We start from the raw sequence: 13,812 nt of genomic DNA, 5'->3' as shown, positions 1-13,812 counted from the left end.
CTCTCCCATCCCAAATCTTAACCGTCTGCTGGTACAGGAAGGTAGACGCCACCTTTGTCATCCTCAGAAAAGACCTCACCACTCCAGCGCTTCAACAACCAGCGCACCCGATTTCACCAAGGAGACAGAGAACAAACAACAACTTCCCTTCCTCGACGTCCTTGTATACAGAGACACCAAGAACAAGATACAAACCGCCGTCTACAGGAAACCTGCCCATTCTGACCAGTACATTTACTTCACCTCTAACCACCCCCCACAAACTAAGTCTGGAATCATCTTCACACTGACCAAGACAGCCAAGAACATCTGCTCCAGCAACCTTGACCATGAACTTAAACATCTGCAGCACGCCTTCACCAATCTCAACCAGTTCCCTACCAAGCTATAGTCAAGAGGACCACCCATCTCCACCACACTCCAGCCCAAACCAAAACCAACCAGACCAAACCAGAATCCGCCCCCATCACAATCACCCTACCCTGCATTGTCAAGACCTTTCATCAAATCAGCAGATTACATACGCACCAAGCAAGCATCGACACCATCTTCACTGACTCCCCATCCCTCAGAACCATCCTGCAAGCTAGTGGCCGCAACCCCCTCCAACAAGCAGCCCCCCAAAGGAGTAATCTATAAGATTAACTGTGACTGTCGTGATTCGTAAATAGCTGAAAACTCCCGCCCAGTAGATACCCGCGTCAAAGAACATAGGACTTCAACAGCCGAAGCAAACGGCAAATCGACCCTCTCATTCCACCAACAAAAATTCCCTAGAAATCAAATTCAGTTTGACAAAGTCCAAATCCTCTCAACCAAACGGGGGCACGGGTGGCCCAGTCGTCTAAGGCGTCGCGATTCGCTGGGCAGTGCTGCGTCCCTTGGGCACTCCAGAAACCTATGATTGTGGGTTTGAAATCCCGGTTCGCCCCGATTATGTTTCTAGGTTTGTCAGCGCTATACCCGTGCTCGTGGGTTTTACTGAAGTGATAAACGTCTAAGACCTGCATCACTTTGGGCTTTCCTCCCACATTAAGCTGACACGCCGTGATATGACTGGAATACTGTTAAAAGCGACGTTAACCCCAACTCACTCACTCCCAACCAAACATCAGGACTTCACCAAAGAACACTCTCAGAAGCTATAGAAATGCACGTTTGATAAACAGAGATCAAGGACATTACAGCTCTTCTGCCTATGAAGATCAAATCAAGAAATAGACAATATTAATTAGGATCCAATCAGCTTGTCACAACAGCTAAATCCTTTTAATCCTTATCCTAACTGTACATCAGGCTTCACTACCTGTGTGCTTCATTACCCGTGTGCTATGTTATTCTTACTAACTGTACATTTGACTTCCCCCAATTAACTGTTAATCTGCATCGAATCACAACATGTCATACACACATACCTATCATCACTAAGTGGTCGTCACTCCAACTTGATAACGGTGCATCGAAACGTCGCTATATGCAATAAACTAGAAGTTGTAATCCATAAAGTTGTACGTTTTTTTCTGTTATGTGTTGTCCGCACAGCTGTTACTCGACAAAGCAACGCTGTATTCCACAGTAACTGCTCCCATTATAAGACATTTATAGTGTAGTTGAACTTTGTTCGAGTACAGAGTAATTGCCAGCTCGCCCTGTCATAGTGATGGCTGATACGGAAATCGTATGCTGTAAAATTGCCTGCAGCTGACGACAGGGCCAGTTGGTGTCCTAGTCGTGAATGGGTAGCCCAACGGGGTCGTATCGAGGTCAATCTATGATAAATATAATAAGGGTGTTGCCATCAACGCGCAGGCCCCGCTGGGTTCTGATCGACATAAGTAAACAAAATCATAAATTATGTTTTCCTTTAAATATAACTTCCATCTATTGATAGGAACAGCATTCAGGTGAACTACGTCTTCATCCACGATCATCTCCATCCTGAATGATGACGGATCGGTAAGGGGGCAACCATTTGAGATCAGCATTCTATTTTGAATGTTAACGAGATCGATTAATCAACATTAGCACATGCTCAGTTATTTAAAAAAAAATAACGAACTGTATTCTTTTGATGCTTGCCTGCACGGAAACGGCACAATATGTTTGTCCCAACAATGCAAGACAAACACGTATCATGCCTTCTTTTTTCATTAAAACAGGTGATTTGTAATTTTGTTAATTAAATGTGTTTTTTTCACAATCAAACATCCCTCTGAACTATAAGATAAGTGCAGTTTCAGTTTAAATCTGACTTTGCAACCGGTACTTTACGCCCAATCCCAACCTCACAAATTAAATGTCTTGTGGGACGCTCTTACATTTTCTCTCTTGCAAGGAATGCATGACGTGATGACATCACAAGCTAAATTAAGAAATCAATTTTCTTTTTATTAAAATCGAAAAAAGGTATAAAAACATTACATTCATAAAACCTCCGATTAATAAACAAGTATTTTGAATTGCTACACTCGTCTCTGAGATACAAAACTAACTATAACAAAAGGGAAGTAACTCCCACTTCGTTACATTGTGGGAATCTAAAGAGCGACGAGTAAATGGACTAAATTCAAATTATTCTTTGACATTGTTGTATCGTGACGTCATGGATTCCAAACGCGATTATTAATATGTCGCCGTGATACAGCTGGATTACTGCTGCTGACGGGGGCGTTAAACCTTCATTTCACTTCAGAGACGATACTCACTGTCGCTCGTCAGATATCAGAACTATTCACATGTTTCATAACATTGGTATTACACGGGAGTTCGTTTTAGTATTCTATATATCCTGGCACATTAATCATTTCATGGAATAAACATCCACCTGTCCTACATAAATCTAACACAACAGTGGTTAAAGCGTTGGCTCGTCACGCCGAAGACTCAGGTTCGATTCCCAACATGGGTACAATGTGTTAAGCCCATTTCTGGCGTCCCCCGCCGTGATATTCCTGGAATATTGCTAAAAGCGGCGTATAACCATACTCACTCACTCACTCACTCTGACATAAATGTCTATCAGTTTGAAACCTGCGCCACAATGTATGACTGTGTGAAGGGTCAGTAAAATCTTTTCAAGTCATTTATATCTCTTAAATGCAGTTATCATATACCAAACATAATCTGGACATCTGGACAATTCGTATTATTCCGGGACAAGCAGAATCGCTAATTTTTAGCTACTCGTGCCCCTCTCGTGGCCATTTTTGCGACCAGGCTCCGTCTAAGCGCAAACGGGCATAGCGAAAAGAATTGTCTACTCGATGCGTAATGATTCACGTATAGTTCCCCATATATTGTATAATGATGGAATCGGGACATGCCGTATTATGCAGCATGATTTAACACATATAACTGTATCTTGGGTGTATTTTTAGATGCAAGACATATGTAAGATTTAAAATTATTCCCGACTGATTCTTTGACCGAAGTACTTGAAGTCATACGGGTATTTTGATTGGTTTGTCGTATTTTCGCACATAACAGTCATCGATAGGGTACGAGTCTCGTTGCGGGTTACGGAAAGGGGCGAGTGGTGACGAATGTATCAAAATGAGGATGAAACGTTCATATTCTGAGTCTGTGCCATCGTATCGTGGATCATTTCTGTCAACGTACTTCAATAAAGTATAGACACATTGACATAAGTCAATTAAGGACGTGTGTGTGTGTGGTGTTCATATCCATTCATGTCAACACACAGATACTTTTCTACAGATTTGGATTGATTGATACATTTGTGAGCACGTATACGTCGAATTATGTGTATTGTATGTAGCTTTATTTTCAAAAGGGTAGCCAACTGATTCCTGTTTGTCGGTCGTCAAGCCCAAGGTCGGATTTGACTTCCCGCATGAGTACAATGAAGGAGTCCCACAATATTCCTGGAATATTGAAGTGAAAATTAATGTGGCGTAATGCAACACTGACTTCAATAATGTCTAAAAGTGATGGTCAGTGCAGCTGTTCTGCTGTTAATAGCCTAAGAAATAAGAGTAAACTATATTAGCAATGGAGATGTCTGTACTTTATTCAGTGTGTGATTACACATAATTTACTAACCCGATTAGCAGGGCACAAAGTACCGGGTTTCAAATTAAACAGATGTGCGGGTGACATTTTGTTGAACACCAAGAAGAGACCGACATGGTGACGCTATTCTCTGACAGTAACTATGTTAGCGAATAGGTCCAAGCTATTTAACAGATGAAATAGAGATAACGCTCACCGGATAAACGAGTGAGTGAAGGAGTTGGGTTTAACGCCGCTTTTAACAGTATTCCAGTTATATCACGGCGTGTCAGCTCAATGTGGGAGGAAAGCCCGAAGTGATGCAGGTCTCAGACGTTTACCACTTCGGTGAAACCCACGAGCACGGGTATAGTGCTGACAAACCTAGAAACATAACGTATAATTAATACCCCAACAGCCCGTCATTATCGCTTAGTCATTGCCTAGAAACCAAATGCAAGGGGCATCAATTCAAAATGCAGAGTTGCAACCCTTATCCTTGCAAGGATCCGATGATTGTTGGTTCGAGGACTGACCCTTGATTTCTAAGCTATACAAGTCCACGTGGGCTTCATTTAACTGGTGAACCTCCACCTGTGTCATTTTGGAGTTTTCCTCTACGAGTTGACACACTGTGACCTATCTGAAAAAGTATTCAAAGTGAAATTATACGACACTCACTCCCTCACTCCCAAAACATGAGTGACTGAGTATTGTTTAACGCCGCTTTTAACAATATTCCAGCAATATCACGGCGAGGGACACCAGAAATGGGCTTCACACATTGTACCCATGAGGGCAATCGAATAGTCTTCGGCGTGACGATCGAACGCTTTGACCACTGTTATGTTAGATTTATGTAGATTTATGACAGGTGGCTGTTTATTTAATGAAATGATTAATGTGCCAGGATATATAGAATACTGAAACCAATACCATTTTTATGAAACAAGTGAATAGTTCTGATATCTGATGAGCGACAGCGAGTTTCGTCTCTGAAGTGAAATGAAGGGCTTCACACATTGTACCCATGTGGGGAATCGAACCCGGGTCTTCGGCGTGACGAGCGAACACTTTAACCACTGGGCTTCTCCCGTCCATTCAACTTGTAGCTACATAGCTTGTATAAACAAGATACAATATCTTGGGCGAAATTGTCTCATGTGTCTGTAATAATGTCCATCCCCTAGCCACCATTGTTAGCTCACCTGACTATCGTCGTATCGTTGGTGTGAAAATATTCTCCTCAGAAACCAGAGGACCACTGAAGTTGAAACTTCACCTGCTTGTTACCACCAATGTCGTTCGACCCCCTTTCAGGTGTTTAGACCCTAAATGTGTTCAGATAAAACACACCAAATGTGTGACCGTTTGGGACTGAAACATATTCCTAAACATGTCTTGTGTTACATTCTTAACACATTTTTACAATGTGGTTTAAATAGTGAATAATACTAATCTAATAAGTGATATTTACTAATCTTCAGAATGTTTGTGCAATCTACCAGGCAGGATAGTAAGTTCGCTGTTTACTAACCTCCTGGCCGCTGTGTCAAATAAAGATAAATTTGGTAGAGGTCACTAGATTTTTTCCACAGTGCCCTACAAAACGAAAAAAATAAATTTGTAATTTTCAATACCGAAATTGGTTGGTTTGTTGTTTAACGCCGCACTCAGCAATATTCCAGCTATATGCCGGCGGTCTGTAAATAATTGAGTCGGGACCAGACAATCCAATGATAAATATCATGAGCATTGATCCACGCACTTGGGATCAACCAAGTCAGCGAGCCTGACCACCCGATCCCGTTAATCGCCTTTTACAAGCATAGTCGCCTTTTACGGCAAGCATGGGTTGCTGAAGGCCCATTCTACCCAGGATCTTCACGGGTTTTTGTAATTATATTGTTTTAATGCAATTGCACACCACACAAGGACCTTTATGAGTGTTTTGTTAGGTGTCGTGTCAAGTACTTTTCGTAGCGTCGATGCCTTAGCTACGATGTGTCATGTGGCCTTTGCAGCGTTTCGCTGAATGGTGGTAACTGTTAGCATTTTTCTTTTGTTCGATTGTTGCAACAACCCTTATTTCGGATTGCTTTGTGATATGTTGTTTCACCAGGAGGTGCTCTTACTAGTCATGAGGAGGGCACGGGTGGCCCAGTCGTCTAAGGCACCACAATTCGCTGTGTCCTCTGGGCACGCCAGAAACCTATGATTGTCGGTTCGAATCCCTGTTTGTCAGCACCATACCCGTGCTCGTGGGTATCACCGAAATGGTAAACGTCTGAGACCTGCATTACTTTGGGCTTTCCTCCCACATTGAGCTGGCACGCTGCGGTATAACTAGAATACTGTTAAAAGCGGCGTTAAACCCAACTCACTCACCCACTACCAGCCATGTACGGCTGTACATTGCAGGGCCAAGGTTGGCGAGAGCACTTTCTAGAAAGCGTCAACTGGGTAAAAAAAAACAATTAAATCTTGTCACAAAATCGTGATATTGGCTTTATTCGCTTGGTGTAACACAACAGATTGGACTATTATGCCCTACCATAGTTATACATGAACACATGCGGCGAAAATATTTCATTCAAAATCATGTTCAATATACAGAAAATGTCTGTTTTCAATAACCCGTTTGTTGATAAGTTACTTAAAATAAGATAAACTACACTGCACGTTCTCATATATTTCTGTTTATTTGATTCAAATATGTACATATTTAAGGATTCATATATTTTAGTATTGGAGGTGGTCCATTAATCATAGCACCATTTTATCAATAAAACCATAACATATCATTCCGTTTTTAATGGATATTTTAGACATAAGCATGTCAACATTGCCGCAAAAACAAGTCATTTGTATTGGGTTGAACACACACCATTTGGTTGGATAGAGTGTGGCACACAAATGTGTATGTATATGCGCTTACATAATAGTATCGTCACACCGTCATTATCCTGACCTTGACGAGCGAGTGAGTTGGCGTTACCTAAAGTGATGCAGGACATTGTGTGTGCCTGCTTGCTTGTAATGTTGGTTTTATAGCTGGCCAATGAAAATACTATGCCGCAGTTTAGCCTAGCATTCGTGACAAACTCGTGTTATTCCGGGACAAGCCGAATAGCGGGTTACGGAAAGGGGCGAGTGGTGACGAATTTTTAGCCTAGATACCTAACTCGGAAATGTATGGAGACGCCGACGAGTCATTTGCTTGTCGTAAGAGGCGACTAACGGGATCGGGTGGTCAGGCTCGCTGACTTGGTTGATGCATGTCATCGTGTCCGATTTGAATGGATCGATGCTCATGATATCAATCACTGGATTGTCTGGTCCAGACTCGATTATTTACAGACCGCCATCATATAGCTGGGATATTGCTGAGTGCGGCGTTAAACAACAAACAAATAAAACAAACATGCAACGCATACCCCTGATCGAAGTCTCTCTATTTCTTCTTGTGTGGTCTCCGATGGACACCTCCCCGGAACTGCGATGGAGGATGAGGATGAGGATGAGGATGGATGGAGGAGAACCTGTGCATGGGTGTTTGTCGTTAAAGAATTGACGGAATACTCAATTCTCTATAACAAAACAATTTTAAAACAATATGGAATCGAGAACATTCTCATCTAGTTCTACCATGAATTTGAAAATTACACGAATCGGATTGATCATTTAGACGTATCAAATAATAATATCAATAACCCTCTGATTGAAACAGTCGATTTGACGGCCGCATCACTACGGTAGCTAAAATGTATAGAAAAGCATTCCTTTCTCAGCCATTGAGGGTTCAGTGCCAAATTCAATTTACCGCGTTTAAATCTTACATGTAATATAAGGCAGTGTAATTTATTGTTGAACAATGCTGTAATTGTATTATATTGTTTCACAATAACTTAAGGAGTAACCCAACAAACAGTGTGTTTATATCCTAAATTCACCTTGGAATCAAAACGGGTGACAGTCCGCTAATATTTGATACATATACATTGAACCTATATACAAGTATAGGCTTGACTTCCGACCACAAATAGGCTTGCCATGAAAATGTGCAATTCATGTTATGGAAATTGGCTCCGACAGCTTTCCATACTCGAGCGAGAGTTCGTGTGGGCTTCTCCTACTTCAGTCTCCGCAAAATCTGTGTCGAGTCACGAGGCGTCCGAGCGCTCTGGTCAGCTGACAATCAACTGGCAGGTAAGAGCACGTGCTGCTCGCACTTTTTCTGATCCTTCTTGAGAAAAGACACGTGCATTCTCATCTCCTCCTGCATTAGGAAAATTTCTTTTTGTTTTTATACATCCTTGCGAGTCGGTTTCAGATGTTATTATTGATTTTGTCAGCGGAAAGGGGACATCAAGCTTGACTCTGGTTACTACTCTGGGTAATAATCTCTTGTGCTACCACATGATTTCGGAGTGGTTTCTAGCCACTGACCTACATTTCCACTTATCACTGACGTACATTTCCCACACAAACGTGGTGTTTGCTTTACGAGGTGTTATCGCTGCAAGTCCGAAATCTGGACTCGATCGCCACAAGTATTGCTCGCATATTGTGAAATGACACCCAATGTGTCATATCTCCCAATTTCTTATTTCGTTAAGCACACGAGCTGTTTCCCGAAGGTCAGATTCGTATAAACAAAGTTTTATAACGTCATAGCGGATCGACGAGGTGTTTGATGGGGCCGTTCTGAACCGAATTTCCTTCACGTTTCTGTATCACTTATCAATATCTACTACCAATATTCAACAGTTGCATACTATGTTCATTTAAAGTACAGAGATTATATATATGGTTATGGCAAGGGCATAAGGCGTAACTGGTATCTCTTTACACAGGCGCTTGTGCCGTTGCCTAAATACGTCTGGATCAGTTAATGTTACGAGTGTCAGAAAATGCACTATTAATAGGATAGTGCATGTCTGACACTTGTGATTCATCTAGAAATATTTAAGCAATGACACAAGAGCCTGTGGTTCGAATCCCGGATTTGGCCTCGTTAACGAATTCTCCATGTGCGTCACATTTGTCTTTCTCCGCTTCATCTATTATGTTTTCAGGTTTGTTACCACCGGGACAAGCTCGTTGTCAAAGACAATTCATTGTGAACTGTCTGTTTCTTTGTCAGTGTAGAGTCTATCACCTCAGCTCGGCCATTGTTATTCAGTAATATTTACACAGCTGCTCGTGAGCATTCCGGGTACGAGAAGGGGTGGCCAGCAACGTGGGGGTTGAGGCGACTGAATGAATCGAGTACAAGGGCTTGCTGACTTGTTTGATTGTACATTTGCGTGGATCGATGCTCATGCTGTCAATCACTGGATCGTCTGGTCCAGCCTCGATTTACAGACCGCTGTCATACAGCTGGATTATTGCTGAGTGCGGCGTTAAACAACAAACAGACATATTCTCACTCACTGTCTCGCCGTCATACAGCTCTCGTGCGGCTGTCAAGAACAAGACCGCCTGCGTGGTATTGTGAATAGAGCGTCTGTCGGAGGTCGGTGACTCGATCCTCTCCACCTCGTATCTAAATACGTATAAAGAGGGTACTTGTTGTAACCCTGCCTGGCATTAAGTAACTACAAAGAAGGACTTGTCAGCTTGTAGTGTTTGTGTGAGTGGGTCATCCATGTTAAAGCTGAGCTCAGTTCTCAGTGGGCTAACATTATAAAAGAGTTTTTAGTTCGAACTAGTCAAAGCACACACACACACACACACATGCCCGTCGCTGTATAAGTGCACCTCAACTCACCTCAGATGTGAACAACCATTCACAGTCTACGCTGCATAACCTTCATTATTCAATGCCGTATTGTTGAAAGGTAGACATTCTGACAATGAAGACAATCTTTGTATCTGGATGGAAGAAAGTCGCGTTCAATATCTAGGGTACTTTTTGTGCCGTATTTACATACTAGTGTATCTTTGCTGCTTTTTCTGTTTGTTCGTTATCGTATCTGGGTCAGACAAACAGCGAATGACAAAAGGGACCAGCCATTTCACAGTCGCGGTGGTTGGAAGCGAGGTACGTTAGGAGCGACAAGGCGGGGGACGCAATCAGTCGAGCAGTACCAACGGATGTACTGTGTCGCCTCATACGACCATGATCCTTGCTAATGTTTTCTTTAAAAAAATACCTTTTTTAATGCGCAACCACTGTATGTATTTTCAATTTGAATCGTAAACATGACCAAGAGTACACGACCTGGATATATGTTCTCGATATAACACATCGCATTACGTCATCCGGGCAACTCAAGCAGGTGCAGATACCTTCACACTCAATCACATTTAGGGCTGATTGTTTGTTGTTTAAAGTCAGCTATACGACGTCGGACTGTAAAATATCAAGTCTGCATCAGGCAATCCAGTAATTGATATTATAAGCAATGATCCTCGCCCTGTGGGTTCGATGATGCGCTTTTAACCAAATCACCGAATCTGGCCATTCGTTCCATGAAATCGCCTCTGACCCCTTGCTGGTGACCGACCCAGACCCCGAATGCCCACGGAGTCCGCGTGAACGGGCACACGGATGGTGTTTAACGTCGCGTCCAAGAGTTTTGCTCTTATATAGCGACGTGCATGCACGTGTGTGTGTGTTGCTGTTTGTACAAGTGCGACAATGCCGATTTTGTAGTGCTAGTCCACTGAGATACCATGCCGCAGTTTTACATGAATACTCCACTCAGACGCAGTATACTGACTCCGAGCCGACCAGTCCTTGTTTTAGCCGCTTTAATGTCAAACGCCAGACAGGATAACAAGAAGTACCGTCTTTTAACGTCTTTTGGTATGACGCGGTCGGTTGACCTAGTGGTTACAGCGTTCGCTCATCACGCTGAAGACCCGGGTTCGATTCCCGACATGGGTACAATGTATGAAGCCTATTTCTGGTGTCTCCCCTCGTGATATTGCTGGAATAGTGCTAAAAGCGGCGTAAAACCAAACTCACTCACTCCAAACTGACGGAAACCCGCACTGAGAAAAAAGTCAAGTGAATTCTACTAAATTTCACTTAATTTGTCACAGCGGCCAGAATGTTACTAAACAACGAATTTACTATGCTGCCTGTTAGATTGCACGAACACGATGAAGATTAGTAAATATCACTAATTTGATGTGTATAAACACTTGCTTGATAACGGTATTAGAACCTACACCGAAACGTCCCTCCTAACTGTCATATAGAAGTTGTTCAATATTAACATGACTGACACTTATCGCGCCCCCGTATATCGTTAGAAGAGATATTCTGATATAAATATTCATGCAAAGCTGTAACAGCTGCGACGGCGTCTATTACATTTCAAACCAAGGTTTGCACGCAATATACAAAAAGAAATATAATCTGGCTGCGGAATTATAAATGAGCGACAAGAGTTACAGTTAGCCTGACAGCTGCTACAGCCTGCTTGTGACATCTGGAGTTTCACATGAGGTGCATATTGCAACCTGAACATGGGTTAAGTTTCAAAATGTCAATTCCAGGTTTGGGTAGCGAAGTTCTCTATACAGTATCTACAAGACTAAGGGTATTTAATGCAATAAAAGATTTGTTTATTGTGTAACACCACATGACGCATGTTCCAGCTATATGACGGCGGTATATATACATCATCTTCCCGAGGCAAGAGAGTTAACTGACTTTAAAAGTCCAGTTTCCACCCTTGCCGAACTTGGCTGGAATTACTGGGCTCGATCGTAGCGCCACCAGTGGCTATTACGAGTTATGTCCTTTCTATGCCTCTCCTTTTGACCAATCAGATCCAACCTCTCGTATCACTTGCATTTGTTTCAAACAAAACGGTGGCGCCAAGTCAAAGACGATCTGATCGATAATCAGTGTCTATGTTGTGATAAAACACATCGCGCAATGCGTGAGCACCTTGATTAAAAACATGAAAAGATTTGGAATAATATCTGTTGACAACGAGTTAGCGGTGCACATGCTTTGCAAATGCGTGTGTGTGTGTGTGTGGGTGGGGGTGGGGGGTGGTTAACCAGTCACCAAGAAAACGTTTTGATGCGTTGCGTCAACACGGCGGCAAACCCTTCGTTCTTCAGGTTAAATTTATAATAACACAATTTCACTAGAATATTTATGAAGCTGTGAATTCCCGCTGTGAACTTTGATGGGAGGGATTAAAATGCGATTTATCTAAGTATGAATAAGGGAAGAAAATGACAAAATAATATAATATCTTAAAGAAAATAAGTTGTTAATTCAAATTTAGATTTAAACAATGAGAAAAATGTTCTTAACAATGTTATATCAACACAGACACGTGTATAAAAATAAATACATGGTATACACGGTATATGGTCTCTGGTCTTCAGCAACCCATGCTTGCCGTAAAAGGCGACTATGCTTGTCGTAAGAGGCGACTAACGGGATCGGGTGGTCAGGCTCGCTGACTTGGTTGATGCATGTCATGATCCCAATTGCGTGAATCGATGCTCATGATATTAATCACTGGATTGTCTGGTCCAGACTCGATTATTTACATACCGCCTTCATATAGCTGGAATATTGCTGAGTGCGGCGTTAAACAAGACACCAACCAACCAACCGTTAGGATACGATCACTCAGTCATATATAAATGACATGCGACTTTCATGAAATATCAAGTAATTTTTAAACTAACTAGATCTTGATCAAATATTTCGAGTCATGTCTTTATAATTGAATTTTATATATCATAAAACCAGAGCCGGTAGCATTTTAAACATCTCGATTCACTTTGACGATATCGAAAACCTAAAAAACACTTTCTCAAACCGTACTGTAGTGAAATTCACTGCAAACAAGGCGGAGACAAACGAAACAGTTTTGGGTCAATGTAAAATATGATTCTTTAATAACTGATGCCTTTTAAAAAAGAGTTTGAGATGTCCAGGTAAACTGAGAACAAAATAGAACTCATGCAGTTTCATAGTTTCATATATTTACCATGAATGACACACGGACAGTGACTGTTGCAGATCGCGCATTATGTTGATTTTCTAGTAATTATATCAATATTTAAATATCGTCATTATTGTCCAATCATTGGACGAGAAACTGGCCCTCGCCAGTTTATTCGTGTGTATTAGACAGGAACCCAGTCTATTATTGCTCGTCATGTGTGAATTACGCGAAGATATTTTAACTGATTTACATATATATTACCCGATGCAAAATTAATATAAACTGTTCATTTGAGTTAGTACATAGTTAACGTTTGTTCGGACATTTTCATTTCTGTTATATAGAGGGGGCAATAAAGTATTACCTATACTGCAAGTGCATTTATATATCAAAGCATATAAGAAGATAAAGATACCATCATTTGTCGTTTACGAGTCTGTATGTCGTAAAATATCATCTTTCTCATGTCCTACACAAGGGTGTTCATTACCGAAAATATTTCAACCGTAACATTAGCTTTCCAAACTATGAAATAGAAACTTTATAATTAGCAGCAAATTCAAGCTTTAAAGTTTCTATTAAGTTAAACATCTTTACGGAGATGCAGTGAGACGCTAAGTAGATCTTTGGCACGTCCTTTTTTTCTAAAACGTCATAAGGAAGTAAGAAGTTGGAAGCGGTGTTGAGCTTTCAAGTTTCATTCTAAAAAACATAATTTCTGAAGTGAGAAGAAGGAAGCGGTAAAGAGTTTTCAAGGTTTTCATCTTTAAAATAATAAGTTTGAAAGATGAATTGTCAAGTGTTACCCGTACCTTACGCTTTTCACTGATTTCGAGTGATCCATTCATATACGAGTATTTTTCATCAC

At 41.5% G+C, this 13,812-nt stretch overlaps 2 protein-coding genes across 2 annotated transcripts in view; one reads left to right on the top strand and one right to left on the bottom strand.

The window, feature by feature from the left end:
• Positions 1-9,906, bottom strand: part of LOC124134982 (sulfotransferase 1C2A-like) — a 28,614-nt gene extending 18,708 nt beyond the window's left edge. Inside the window, exons 1-2 of the mRNA XM_046500117.2 lie at positions 9,785-9,906; positions 7,449-7,553 (exon numbers count right to left, since the gene is read on the bottom strand). The gene's annotated coding sequence lies outside the window, so the exon portion shown is untranslated. The remainder of the gene's footprint in view (positions 1-7,448; positions 7,554-9,784) is intronic.
• LOC124134981 (sulfotransferase 1B1-like) overlaps positions 8,103-13,812 on the top strand; it is a 38,171-nt gene continuing 32,461 nt past the window's right edge. The window contains exon 1 of the mRNA XM_046500115.2: positions 8,103-8,220. The gene's annotated coding sequence lies outside the window, so the exon portion shown is untranslated. The remainder of the gene's footprint in view (positions 8,221-13,812) is intronic.

This window comes from Haliotis rufescens, unplaced genomic scaffold (genome assembly GCF_023055435.1).
Source record: "Haliotis rufescens isolate VD_foot unplaced genomic scaffold, xgHalRufe1.0.p SCAF_15, whole genome shotgun sequence".
In the NCBI taxonomy this organism is placed as follows: domain Eukaryota; kingdom Metazoa; phylum Mollusca; class Gastropoda; order Lepetellida; family Haliotidae; genus Haliotis; species Haliotis rufescens.
This window is presented reverse-complemented; position numbering and strand designations above follow the sequence as displayed.